Source organism: Spermophilus citellus (assembly GCF_964194105.1).
Source record: "Spermophilus citellus genome assembly, chromosome: 3".
NCBI lineage: Eukaryota > Metazoa > Chordata > Mammalia > Rodentia > Sciuridae > Spermophilus > Spermophilus citellus.
The window spans coordinates 60537846-60552759 of record NC_138184.1 but is presented as its reverse complement, the minus strand read 5'-3'; the positions used below and the strand labels follow the sequence as shown (position 1 = coordinate 60552759).

Below are 14914 nucleotides of genomic sequence, written 5' to 3'. Positions count from 1 at the left end.
GGCAAATTACCTATAGCATGTGTAAAAAAGGAGAGAGTGTTTCCTCCACAGGAATATCCTAAGGTTCAACCGAGGCAGTAGATACAAAGCTCTTGGCACACAGGAGGTAGGGAGTCCATGTGAGTGCCTTGGGTCTCCTAGGACATCATGTGCTCCTTCTCATAATTCTGACTTTAGAACACCCTTGAAAATGACCACCGGGGTCATATGTGACATGATAACATGGGAGTTCTTTTTAATTGAAGATCTGGGGTCCTTCCATCAGCCTCTGGGATTTCCCGGGAGCCATGGTGATCCACCCAGTGTTTTCCTGTTGCGAGTGCTCTTGGGACTCCCATCTTCAAGGAGAAGAGGTGTCTGCCTGGCCAGGGGCAGTATCTAACTGTTGAAGGCCCTGAGAATCTCGGCCTAAGTACTGATCTGGTCCAATTCAGATGAGCTTCCATCATCATGAGGGTTTTTAAGGTGCATAATGAATAGCATTAGGTTTCTCTGCTGAGTTTTGAATCATCCAGCCTGATGCCATGGCTTATACCTGTCATCCTAATGGCTTGGAAGGCTGAGGCAGGAGGATCATAAGTTGGATGTCAGCTTCAGCAATTTATCGAGGATCTTGGCAACTTAGTAAGATCTTGTCTCAAAATATAAATAAATAAATAAATAAATAAATAAATAAATAAATAAATAAACAAACAAACAAACAGAGAAAAGGGACACTCAAATATTGCTGGTGGGACTGCAAATTGATGCAACCACTCTGGAAAGCAGTATAGAGATTCCTTAGGAAACTTGGAATGGAACCACCCTTTGACTCAGTTATCCCACTCATTGGTTTATACTCCAAGGACTTAAAATCTACATAGTATAGAGATGCAGCCACATCAATGTTTATAGCGGCTCAATTCACAATAACTAAACTATGGAACCAATCTAGGTGCCCTTCAACAGATGAATGGATAAAGAAAATGTGGTTTGTATGCACGATGGAATATTTCTCATCCTTAAAGAAGAAAGTAATTGTGGCATTTGCAGGTAAATGAATGGAGCTGGAGAATATCATGTTAAAAGAAATGAGCCAATCTCAAAAAAAAAAAAAAGGCCAAATGTCTTCTCTAATACATAGATACTGATCCATAATTGGGCGGGGGGTGGGCAGCTAGGGAAGAATGGAGGAAATTTGGATTGGGCAGACAGGAGTGAGGGGAGGGGAGGGGATATAGGGAGTGGAGGTACAATGAGATGGACATTATCACCCTGCATACACGTATGTATGCATCAACCGTGTGAATTTGCATCATCTACAGCCAGAGAAATGAGAAATTGTGCTGTTTGTGTACAACGAATTGAAATGCATTCTGCCACCATGTAAAACTAATTAGAACAAATAAAAAATTAAAAAAAGAAAGAAACAGAGACAGAAAAGACTTTGGATTTTGGTTTTATCATGTCATGTGAAGATAATAAAAATAATCAGTTTATTTAAACAAAAAAGGATGGGTATGGAGCTCGGTGGTAAAGCATAAAGTATGCCTGGGTTCAATCTCTAGTACTAAAACAACAACAACAGCACAAACAAACAAACAAAAAAACGAATTAATCAGAGACAGAAGTCTCAGTGGCTGGAGCACCCACATCCTGCTTTTGGCACTGATACAGCTAGTTTAAGGGGTTTGCTTTGTGTGAGAGCCAACAGGGTCTGTTTTACTCCCTGGCTGGACTTTATAACAATCCTGCTCATGGCAGATCCACCTACCCAAGTGACTGTCACTTTCCCAAGGTCCCCAGTGGAGATACAAAAGGAAAGAGGTCTAACATGATAATTTGATGATATTTGAGAGAATTAACCCCATTTGAGACCAATAACTTAGCCTCCCACAAGGTGACAGGTCCCATCACCATTAGGTGGAGTGAGGGGCCAGGCAAAGGCCACTAGTGCACATGGAGGCCCCTGTCCCATTCCAAACTGTCCTTGACTTGATGCTTTTGCAGAAGGGCCACTCTCCATCCACTATTCCCCCAGCTCCCAATGCACAGGTGGTCCAGCAGGACTCAGGAACTGAGGGGCTGATTTTCCATCAAGGTCACAAGGAGCTGGAATGTCGCCTCTTCTCCTGTGGTGCCGGCCAGGAGCACTGGGTGAGGAGGGGAGAGAACGCCCTTCCCACTCTGCAGAGCTCAGCCCAGGGCTCTGCCCCCTCCAGCACAGCTTCTGTGAAGGCTGCCCTTGGCACATGACTTCTGTCGCTATTTAAAACAGAAAGAGAAAGTCACGAGTCCCTGAGCTGATTAAATACTGAGCACAGTAATCTCTTCAGTTTTTCAAAATTGTTATTTTCTGGGAAGAGGAGTCTGTGATTAGCAAATAACACTAACTCTTTATATGGTGGTGTGAAAACAAAACCCTGCAGTTTACAGTATTGGAGTGTCAGCAGGTGATTGATTATGCTCCTTATGTTTTCCCTCACCTCCATGTCAAGCAGGTGGCAGGTTCTAATTAATATCACACTTCATGACATTTTTTCAATGAAACAAATAGAAGTCTCTAGTAGATCATAAGTTTTTTTCTTTCTTTTTTCTTTTCTTTTTTTTTTCTTTTTTTTTTTTTTTTTGGTTTGGGGTATGGGCGCTTTGCCTTTTGCAAGAAAAAAAAAGATTATGTTTAATGTACTTGATGGACAGAAGAGGTAAAAAAATGTGAGCAGAGTGAGTGAGGTGTCCCAAAGATAAGGGACACATTTTGGGGCCAATGAGATTTCCAAGCACCTTCTTTGCTTTGCTTTGCTCTCTGGGAAAATAATGGAGGTTGTCAGGGTTAGCTTCCTGGTGTGTAGAAGGTTGGCTTCTGGGCCCTGGAGTGACAATGAGTCCATGCCTCACCAACATCATGGAAACAGCTGGAATTTAGAGAGCTGCTTCAGGCTTAGACAGTGAAGATGTTCCTGGTGACCATGATGGATTGGAGACAGCCCTTTTCTTGGGGTGGGGGGTAGTACTCTGAAAGCCTCCTAGATTTTAAAGTGGCCTTGTGGCCCACCGCTAGGGGTTCTTGATACCCTGTTAGGATAAGAGCTCATATTTATATTTAATTTTATGCATAGAGAAGTTAGAAATGTATAATTTCTTGGACGTAAGAGCTACAAATTGATTTTCAAACTTTTGTATGTAAGTTGGGTTTTTAAAGACAACGATTTATAGAAAGGTTCTTAATGAGATGGTTGTAAATCAATATATAGTTTTAACCAAAAAAGTGAGTTTTTGATTTTTAGCCCTTTCTTTGAAAGAATTTCTTTTCTCTCTCTCTCTCTCTCTCTCTCTCTCTTTTTGGTACCAGAAATTGAACTCAGAAGCACTCAAACACTGGGCCACATCCCCAGCCATTTTTTTTTGTAGTTTATTTAGAGACAGGGTCTCACTGAGTTTCTTAGTGCCTTGCAGTTGCTGAGGTTGGCTTTGAACTCCCAATTCTCCTGATTCAGCCTCCCAAACTGCTGGGATTACAGGTGTACGCTACCACACCTGGTTTTGGAAGAAATTTTATGGAACATATCTACCCATTCAGGTGAAAGAGGAGGTGTCTTGAGTGAAGTTAATGGAACTCAAGGCTCTGCTATGACCTCTCCCTCATATTGACTGAGCCCTAGTGTCATCTGTGAAGTCCCAGGGCTCTGATGATTGGCTTGGAGTCATGCATGAAGTCACAGGCTTGATTCTGTAGGTAGGTAGCTCAGTATCAAGTAGCTATCAGCATCCAGATCAAGCTAAAATTTCCTAGAACTTTACTTGAGTGTCTCCCTAATGTGACCGCTCCGCCCTCCCAGCCTCTTCACTTGTTTCTTGCTTTAATCTTTTCATCGAAGGGACTATTCTCCTGCCCTCTTAGTGCCTGGCACAGCATGAGTGCTGAATAAATAGCAATTGCAAGATGCAATGCATATTGTCCAAGGAAAGCCATCTTGCATCCCAGATGATGCAGGGAAAGAGAATAAAATCTGGGGTATTTTAGAGGAAGGGAGCATAGTAAACTTGTCTTTATTTATTTTTCCTTACTTCAGAATGTTCACTACAGCTCTCCCCACAGTGGGGTTTAATACATGGGAACTGCTGCATCTTTCACTCCTCCAACCTCACTGGACATGTGTGAAACACATGCACACACCCTTTGTTAGAAACCAGTTGAGACAGGAAGAAGTGAGGGACTTGGAGTCCAAGTTACTGTTCTTTTGCTGGACATGCTGATCAGAAAATAGGCTTCCTCTTTCTTGTCCCCAGATCCAGACTTTGGAATGAGCCTCTGTAGTGCAATAAGCTGGCTCACTTACCCAGTCAGCTTAGCATACGGAGAGGAAGAACAGAGGTGTGGTTCTCTAGAGCTACCTCAGGGCTCTGATGAAGATGTACATCCACTTGGAAGAAGATGGAAAACAACTCCACTCACACCAAAAAAGAGAGAAAAGCTGATATTTCTCAGAGAAGTGTTTTTTATTCCCTGGGCTGGGGGTGGGCATGAACGGTGTATGAACACACTTAGGGGGACTCCTTCCTAATATTTGTACATAGGTGGCTCTTCTCAGTTTATAGAGCAAGGTAGAAAATTTAGGAAGGAAAAAGTCTCTGTTTTATTTATTTATTTATTTTAAATCACTGACAAGAACAATTTTAGAGGAGGAAAAGTTTATTTGGGGTTCACGGTTTCAGAGGTTTCAGTCCACAGATGGCCAAATGCATGGCTTTGGGTCCAAGGTGAGGCAGAACAGCATGAAGGAAAGGTATGGAGGAGGAAAGCAGGTCAGGACATGGCACCCGCGAACAGAGAGACAGCTCCACTCACTAGGGACAGAATATACACCCCAAAGGCATGTCCCCCTACCTCCTCCATCCTTACCCTACCTGCCTACAGCTACCACCCAGCGAATCCATTCAGGTGCATAAATGCACTGATTGGGTTAAGGCTCTCATGACCTCATCATTTTGCCTCTAAACTTTCTTACATTATCTTACACATAAGCATTTGGGGGACACCTCTTATCTAAACCCCAACAGTATGTAAGAATCATGGGCTACTACATTAAACCCAGCTGCATTTCTGAAAGGTCCTGCGTGGATCTTCATGTCAGTCAGACATTTTGAATTGTGGTTTTTATGTTTATTGACTGGGATAAGCCCTCAGCTCATTTCTGGCAGGACGACCACACTTGGTGGGTACTGCATGATGGCTGAATTCTGAAAAAATGGAAAGAAACTAACCTCAAAGTTATGAGGAATGTGTTTACAAACGTACAATAAAATTGTGCACTGAATGCCCTTAAAGAATTTGGCATCCGCACTAGCACACACAATTAAACCCTAGCACATACCAAACGTGATATGTATAAAAGTACAAATGAGGAACTGTCAGCATATCAGCAGGGACATAACACAGCAACGCAAGTCAAGAGACATAGGGCCCGACAGCCTATTAGGTCTAAAAAAGCAAGAACACCATTAAATAGCAAGATGTAAAATTAACCATCTAATTGGAGTCCTCCCACACAAGGGACTTTACGTGGACTGTGTCCAAAGGGAATTTCTACTGAAAACTGAAAGCTGAGACCAAGCTGGAGATGACATGCATTCACATAAGTCATCTATGTTTGCAGACCCACAAGGGATGAATTCAACAGTGCGTATCTTGAGATGGCTCATAGGAAGAAAAGTGGTGGGCCGGCCACCTTTCTTGGCTGCAAGCAGTAGTGTCCAACTGATTTATAGAAATAAAGAGAATTTTTATAATTCATAGAAACTTGAAGAAGCAGGCTTGGAGCATAGATTGAATTTAAAGAGCATCTAGAAGCAGCAAGAAGTCCTCAGATCAGGACTGCACAGAGACACTGCTCAACACTACTGCAGCATGTCGCCTGGCTTGCAGTGCTGGTAGACACTGCCTTACATCTATGTCCCCCTGACCCTGCTGGATACAGACATGGGCACCATGGCTGTGACATGCTGCCACTATCAGTTCTGACTTTGCACCTTTTTGACATCTTGCTTATGATTCTAATTTCCTGGTAAGAATTTGTCTTTGACTCAGTTGAGATTATGCTTCTGTGCCGCGGCTCCCTGGAAAGGGGAGACTACCCTTTATTCACCATCAAGAAAACAGGCTTTGGGAAATGCTTCTTTCACCCACCACACCAACCCCCAGCCCTCAGAGCGGAGCTAGAATACATTTCCCTATGAAACAAATGGATGCACCAATTATGTGTCTTGACGGGCTTTCAAATACCAAAAATAAAGGGAATTTTTAAAGCATTAAGGAGACAAAACAAACAAAAATATGTCTGAAGTCTCAAAGAAAATGATATTTGTTTAGTTTTATAATCACTGTTTAAAAATAGAACTCAAGCCATATCTTCTTGTATTTATTATAAACGATCTAGCCTATACCTCCCCTCTTACTCTTTTTTGCTCCCCATTCTCTATCTATTTGCCTGTGCAATTTCCAACATCTATGCATTATACAAAGAGCAAAGTGTTGGTCCATGAACATCACTAGGGAAAAGAAAAAGCAAAGAAAAAAGAAAAATCAACATGGAGGAATGTTGCAGTTGACATTTCTTTTTTTCATCATCTGAATCAGTTCACGTATTAACAGGGAGATTGCGCTATTTATGTTTGCTAAATGAAATACCTGAGATAGCAATAATAGAAACTATTTCCTAAGTGTTTACTATGTGTCAGATGCTTTGAATATGTTATCTTGCTCCATCATCATGGCAACTTGATGGAAATGGAGTTTATTATCACTCTATGTTGAAAGGAAACTAAGATAATGCTTATAAGTGGCTTTGGTCAAGGTTGTAAAACTAAGTAAGTAATGGGCCAATCTGGAATCCTACTCACCAGCCTTTTTAACCCGGGAAGTCCTTCTACCAGGCCCCGCCTCCTCTGAGTCCTGGCACATTTGAATAGACCTGAGTCAATGTTATTCTGATGGGTGTTGACTTCCTGTACAGGCACATTCCTTCAAAGATAAAAACATGGCTCTCACGGCATTCTTGCCAGGGAAAAAGGGAACCTCAGCTCCAAACTGAAACTGAAGCTTGATTTCAGGAAGTGGGAATTGGCAGAAAATAGGAAAAAGGGGTCCTGAATTGCAAGAGACAAGCATTGGCAGAACAAGACCCCCCAGAGGAGCAGTGCCCTGGGAGGATGTTTGGTCAGTGAGATTGCTTTTGGCCAAAGTCACTGTCATAGCAGATGGAAACCAATGGTCACTCCAGGATAATATGACACAATGTGCCTTGTTTTTTTTTTTTTTTTTTTTTGATGATTCCTTCTGCCTGGTGATATTTCCCAGGCTTCTTTCTTTCTTTTCTTCTTTAATTTTTTTCCTCAAGCATTAACTTCAGAAGAGAAAATGAAAAAATTGATAGGCATTTTGCAGATCATGACCATTTTGCCTTTGCATTACATTTTTAAACATCCTGAAACTGCTTTGCAATTAAACTGGAAAAAGCAAAAAAAAATTCATGAAAGTCAATATGCATTCTCTTCCCAAAACACCAAACACATGAAACATGCCATAGGACCATAATACTTTACATACTCCACTAAAAACTCTCTTTTCTCCCTGGAGAGAATGAACAAATAGCCCAAGTATTAAAGAGGATGGAAAAAAGAACAAACCGTAAGACAAGAACAATGTGATTTTTCTCAGACACCTTCTACCTATGAAGATTTATTTCTTGAATATTCAATAGGGTAGCAATGCCAGAAACCAATAAATTAAGAAAGGATTGTTTTGCAATTTTAAACTTAGCATGTTTCATACAGAGATATGGTATATCTAGCTTTTTTCCCACCCCTGAACCCTGTGTCATAGACATTTTCTTGTGGACATGTAATATTTTAAATTGTAATTTCATTTGCAATAGCAAATTCAATTGAGCAGCTGTGGCATAATTTATTGAACTGATTTCCTATTGGGAGCTTTAAAAGTAGTTTCTAGTTTTTCATTATTATGGAAGGTGACAAATTGTGTTTTGCATTATACTCCAACCTTACCCTTTTAAGGAACTATTTCCTTAAAATAAATTTCCCACAGTTTAATCACATAGGGTCTAATGAAATTAACTATTTTGCTTTTCTTCATAGATTTACAAAATTGTTTTCCAAAAGTTGTTATCAATCTGCACTGCCACCAGCACTGTTTTCCTAAGCCATTTTTTTTAAATTACAAACTTAGCAACATATTGTGTTTTATTTCTTTTAAATAAAAATTCTTCAGGGAGGAGGATTTCTCCAGTTAAGTGAAAGTATGGCTGCAACCGACCGCTCAGCTCTTGTGTGAACTCCTGGGGACCGATGATGAAATCATAGCGATAAAATTGGAGATGTCAGGGGCCTGTTTAGTTTGATCTGTCCCTACGTGTCAGGTGTTGGACTGTTCCCTACATGGCAGTGCTTTGGGGACACAAATGAGTGGAATATGTTTGTCCAATATGTCAGTCCGAGTTCCCAGAAGACTTGGCCACAGAACGCCAACAAAGCTGGAATTCAAAGGCCTGGCTTCCTGCCTGCCATCCCCTGCAAGGCTTGGGAGCCCACGAGAGGAGGGCATCTCCTGGGCACAGTCATTCTGGGTTTCAGAACTTTGCTTGGACACCTGGAATTCAAATTCCCCCACTGTGGAACCGGAATAAGCAAATGTACCCCGGGGCTGCCTTCTACTGTTTCATTCTCTGCATGGGTCATTTGTCATGCTGAAATATATTCTGCTAGAATGATGTGCCATGTCCAAATTGCCAGGGTGGCAGAAACCATCTGGCATGACCCCCAGGGATTTGGGAAGCAATCACGCCTCAGTTTCCTCACCCCCAGCATTGTGGTATGATCCCTTGCCTTCACACATTGTTCTAGTGATGAAACATTTTTTGTAAAAGCTGATTCAGGACAGTCTTGCTAAATTAATCTATCAGTGGGATCATACTTATTATCGATAATTGCTACTAGTATGACAATAATTGCAACACATGCATTGAGAAATTGTAGGCATTAATTTCATAGTTTTCATGTAGATCAGTTATCATGGTAACATTAATTTAATGTTGAGTCTGTACTAGATTTTTTCCAAGTGTTTGGCATGTATGAATTAATTACAAAAATTTCCTAAAACATATTTTTCCATCATCCTTCTTTTTACAGAAAGGTAAACTGAGAGCAGTTTCATAAAGACGTGTATTAAGTGGCACAGGCTAAGTTATGCTGCAATAACAAACAACCCCAGGTCTCACTGACTTAAATTAACTCCTTAAGTTGTACTTCCCTCTCATGTTACCTGTATATTGTGGGTTAATGTCAGTTCTTTATTCTGGGACCCACATTGAAATAGTTGCACTTATCTCTGTCATAATTGTATCCTGGTGGACATAGAAATATTGAGAAGATAGAACATGCAAAACTTTTGAAGCTATAGATGTAGAAGGGACACATGCTATTTCTTCTCGATTACACTGCCCAAAGAAAATGACATGGCTGAGTCTGTCATGAACAAAGAACATATAATAAGATTTTCCTTTAGGGAAGACCCAGTGTATACATTGAACAAATATAACCTACCATGACAATAACTTACTCAAGGTCTCACATCAAGAAAATTCTGGAGGCAGCATTTGAACTCAGTGTGACTCCAAAGTCAATCCACTGGGCTTATCTGTTTCACTTGACTAAATGACAAGATGCTGGAGAACATCCCAAGGTGAACCTTAGAGCTCAAAACTGTGTCCTCATCATTGGATTGGCATCCAGGACCCAGCTTTCAGCAACACTTCTTTGGCACCACTCACCCCTCAGTGGTTGGTAAGATGTACATGGTACCCAACAAATACTTGCTGAGTTAACTCAATAGAAGCCATGGAGGCCACAGGACCTGGCCCCACTATGATTTGCTTTTGCCCAGAACTGTTGACTCAATAAATACAAAAATGTAATATCACAAATGGTCATAACTGATCTAAAGGAAATGATAAGAGAGTGAAAGAAAAGGTATTTGTGATGTATTTAAGAGATTAAAAAAGATAAACCAGCAAAGTTTAGTGAATAATTGGAAAACCTGAAGATCTGGGAAAAGGAGGAGTCTCAAGTGACAGGGTGCTTGGTTTGAGTGTGAGTGGATGGTTCACAGCCCACAGGACAAATCCAATATATTCTGTGTTGTTGTGAGTAAAGTTTTATTGGAACACAGCCACACACATTCAATTACACTCTGCCTATTGTTGCTTTCCCACCATAATGACAGAGTTGGGTATTTGTGACAAAGACCATATGGCCCACAAAGACAAAAAATAATTGTGATGACTACTTGTCTCTTTATAGAAAACTCTTGGCTGAATTTTGCTGTACAGAATATAGATTTGGGAAGGGGGTAGTGATATTGGGGGGCAGATAGCCTCAGATCATGTTAATGCCGAGTTTGTGGTGCCTGAAGAATATGTCGGTGAAGATGTTCAGCAGATACAAGCCTGGGACTCTGGCGTGGAATCATGGCTGAATGTAAAGAATTTAGTAGATTGTGGTCAAGTTGTGGCTTTGTCTTTTGTGTCGAAACAGCATGGTGTCTAAGCATCTGAAATAAAGATATCATGTGTGCTCTGTGCAGCACTCGTTGAAGTCTCCCTAAAGAAGTGATTTGCCCTGTGCAAGCTCACGGGAAGGACGAGTGTGTGGGATGCAGTAGGGCTTCTTCCAGACTGTGGGCAGGGGACCCACTGAGTGCAAGGCCCAGGCAGACTCCTCCCACTACCTCCACCTGTTTGGTTGAGCATGCCCAACCCTTCCAGGTTCTCATGGGAGGCCTCTTGCCAACTAGACCAGAAGCATCCCTTCTAGTTACGCTCTGCAGTCTTGCCAGCTCAATCACAGAACACCTCATATTAGTTGATGAAAGGGAGGAGAAACCATTGCCAGACCTTTTTATTTGTTATTTTTAGACAGGGTCTGGCTAAGTTGTTTAGGTCCTCGCTAAATTGCCGAGGGCAGCCTTGAACTTGCCATCCTCCTGCCTCAGCCTCCTTAATCGCTGGGAGAACAGGCACGTGCCACCATGCCCCACGATTGGTTACAGTTCTAAAATGATACATTCCTGAAGACACAGAGCTCCCTTCTGACCTTCAGAGTTAATCCTAACAAAGAAGTCCATGTCCTTCTGGGCTGCTCAATGAATCTGCACATAGTACAGAGAGCTCAGTCCAATCAGTGCCAGCACAGTGTGTTCCAACAGTTTTTAGACTTGTTCCGATGTGCCTTTGAATCTTCTTACTTCCACAGTGACTCACTTCCGTTTCCTCTTTTGCCAGCTAGGGGAAATAGCCATCCCTTTTTCTTAGTCTTGGCAAAAGTTGTGAGGACAAATACTGAGAGAAGGAGAGTGTATAACTGTGTGGCTCGTGAGCTCTAGAGAGAAGACCCTGCAGCTTCTAAAATGGTGATTGGCAGAAAGTGGGCCCTCAAGATGTTGAAGAAGTGTGTTCTCAAAGAAGAACTTATGTTATCAGCCAGGCCTGGTGATGCACGCCTGTAATCCCGGCATCTCGGGAGGCCAAGGCAGGAAGATCGCAAGTTCAAAGTCAGCCTCAACAACTTAACAAGGCACTGAGCATCTTAGTGAGACCCTGTCCCTGTCTCAAAATTAAAATATTAATTCATTAACTTAAAAGGGCCGGGATATGGCTCATTGGTTAAGTGCCTGGGTTCCATTCCTGGCACCAAAAAAGAAGGAGGAGGAAGAGGAAGAGGAGGAGGAGGAAGAGGAAGAGGAGGAGGAAGAGGAGGAAGAGGAGGAGGAAGAGGAGGAGGAGGAGGAGGAGGAGAATTCACCAGAAATGTCATATAGACTTTCTGATGTAGTAACCCATACAATCGACATTGACTGTCTTAAAGAAGCAAGATTGTTGGCAGCTATGTTAAGATTTTCCCCCATTACCAATGGAGATAATGCACTTCATGAATGAAGATAATTTTACTTACTGGGGAAGGGAGAAAAAAAATAAGATCTACCTATTAGCTCTTCTAGATATGGATACTAATAATATAGGAAGTGCTGCCTACTCCTCTGAGCCTACTCCAATGCACATTCTTGAGCTCTGTTTCTGAGAAGGTAGCTCCAAATCATGCATGCTTGTGTTGTTCTAGTTCCAGCAGAGGTCACTGAGCTCAGTTCTGCAAACTACAGTGGAAACGGGAAGAACAAAATAGGGGAAAACACCTAAAATGATGATCAGATTTTTGTGTGTGTGTGCTCAGATCTCATTTTTAATTTTTTTTTAACCACATTAAGAAGTTCTTGGATTTTATTTTTAGTGTTGAATTTCCATGCTTCCTTTTTGTGTGTTTCATATGCCAGCCAGTGTGTGGCTGGTGTGTATGTGAATGCCAGAATGTGTACATGTGCTTGTGTCTCTGTGCACGACTGAGATCAACTTGTGGGTCTGGGTACAAGTGTGTGGATTGTGAGTGTATTTTTTGTGTGGGAGTGCTGGCTGGATGGAAGGGAATCTTAGATGCCACAAGAGCCACATGCCTAATAGGAAGGATCTTTGTTAAGTTTTTCAGCACATGCATTTGCAGAATTAAAGGGTGTAAGCATGAGGGTAACCACAGAGGCCTGCACAGACTATTCTGGGTCTCCTCAGAGACCTTTAATTTACTATTGTATTTAAGGACAATGCGTGGCCTTGCACAGATAGATCTGCAGATGCTCATCTGCTCAGTGGCCTTGGAAGACAGAGCATCACCTGGTTGGGATCAACTCAAAGGTTGACCCGCACCCCACCAAAGCAGAGTTGAATAGCACATTGTGCTACAGGGTTTGTGTTTGTCTATTTGTTTTCCTCCTGGCTCACTCTTGGCCTAGGCTCAAGATAAACTTTGCTGCCTTTCAGCCTGCTGTGCTTAATTTTCTGTGGTACCTAAAATGCTGGATTTGTAGCCTTTCTCGTTTGGCTGTGGTTTGGCTTCTGCTGTCCAATTCAGTGTTCAAGTTTCCTCTGTGTGCAGGACTCAGAAATGTTTCACTTGAGAGTTTAAGTTTCATGATTTCAATTATTCACATCGTCTAAACTTGGCTTTGAAATCAACCATATCAGGCATGACAATTCACCCAAGAGTCTGGAATGGAATAAAGAAAGCAGAGATGAGGAGACTTCTGGTGCCAAACCCACCCCAGCGAGGTGCCCATATGTTTACAGATGGGGCTGGGAGGGAGGAGAGGACTTGGAAAGAGGAGAGAACTCACTTGAGGAAGCACCTACAGCAAGATAAACAGTGGATCTGAGATAACGCTTCACATCATCCAAAGAATGTTTTAGCAAGTAGGGGTTTCAAAACTGATTTTCCTCTTTGCACTTTTACTTTGACATGTTTGTGTTCTACAGAGTGTGGGTGCTGTAGTTGCAGAGGGCTAATAAGAAATGGTTTCTGTAACACCAGCTTGCTTAGGAAATTTGCCCTTTCTGTTATCTCTGCTGCTCTGTCTCTTTGGGTGTTGTCTCTGTCCCATAAACAAATACCACCCTGGTTTTATGAACTGGAGTTAAAAACTGCCAGCTCTTTTTTTTTTTGGTTACCAAGTAATTTATTGTCCAATTCTTTCCTGCCTGCTGTGTGTGGGTCCTTCTGTAAGGGAACGTCACTCTGATGCCAGGGAGTCCATTATGTCAGGTATAGAAAGCTCCTGTAAGCACAGTGGCCTCAAAGTAGGATATTTAGAAGCGAAGAAGTTTCTTCTGTCTCTTAATGGACAAAACACTTTCATTTTTCTCTCTCTCCAGCAAGCATTCTTTAGAACTCTCATTTAATAAAATCATGTGTTACATAGGCACCGAGGATGAGATCTTTTGTGTGATGCCTGTAAACATTACTTGTCTGATTTTAATGGTAATATGTATAGGAATATTGGAAAGAAACACAACAGTAAGTAGAACTCGGGCATCACCTATCCCACCCAAAATAACTCTACTAACATTTTGGTGTGTTTCCTTTTTTTTTTTAATTTCTCATTTCTTTTTTTCCTTCTACCAATTAAAAAAGAAAATATGCAACTTGGTGTCCCAGACAAGCATAACTTTTGGAATACAACCACAGAGCAAAAAATTTTTGCATGTTTTCCACTATCTCTTTGAAATTAATTAAGAGGGAGCTTAGGATGTAGCACAGGGGTAAAGCACCTCTGGGCTAAATCTCCAATACCAAATAAAATAAAATAAAATAAAATAAATTAATCATGAGGTTCAGTTCTTGATCTGCCCTTAATGAAGGTACCGGGCAGCCCCTGGACTTCTCTGGTGCCTTCTAAGTCATGAGAAATCCGATGGTCCCTTTGGTAACAAATTGCAAACACAATTCAAAAATTACACTTCCCAGTCCCTTTATATAATTCAAACATTGATTTTGATTTAAAAATGGTCTTCTCCACTTCTTCCACTAGCAGGGCTGCCTCGGGAAACCCAAAGAGGATCAATGGGGTGGGTTGCCACCTATTCTGTTGTTGCTCTCCCCCCCACCTTTTGTCTAACTCTCACCCCCCTCCCCCCGTGGTGTTGGGAAGGAGCTAGAGGCTTCTTGAGTGGCAGGCACTGCAGGCTTCCTACTGTGGAAAACCAGTGCTCTCCTGGGTCTTTGGCATGTTGCAGGATGCTCTTGAGCACTTATCTGCAGCTGCCTTGATGCTGGCCACACACTGTCCTCTCCAGCTCTTGTCTCGTCACCCAATGTTACCTTTGGTTTCTCTCCAGTGAGGCCTGTCCACCCTCAATGTCCTCCCTCTGGACAGGGCTCAAACCCCCTGCTAGGTCTCTCTCACTCTTCCACTCCTCCAGGCGGGCTTGACTCCCAACAAACCACTTTGTGTTTGGGGCTCATTAGCAGAAGAACGACCCGA

The 14914-nt window shown here is 42.0% G+C and overlaps 1 protein-coding gene across 1 annotated transcript in view; it reads left to right on the top strand.

Annotated features, from left to right (window-relative positions):
• Positions 1–14914, top strand: part of LOC308643747 (uncharacterized protein) — a 738434-nt gene that overhangs the window by 441253 nt on the left and 282267 nt on the right. The gene's annotated exons all lie outside the window — the stretch shown is intronic.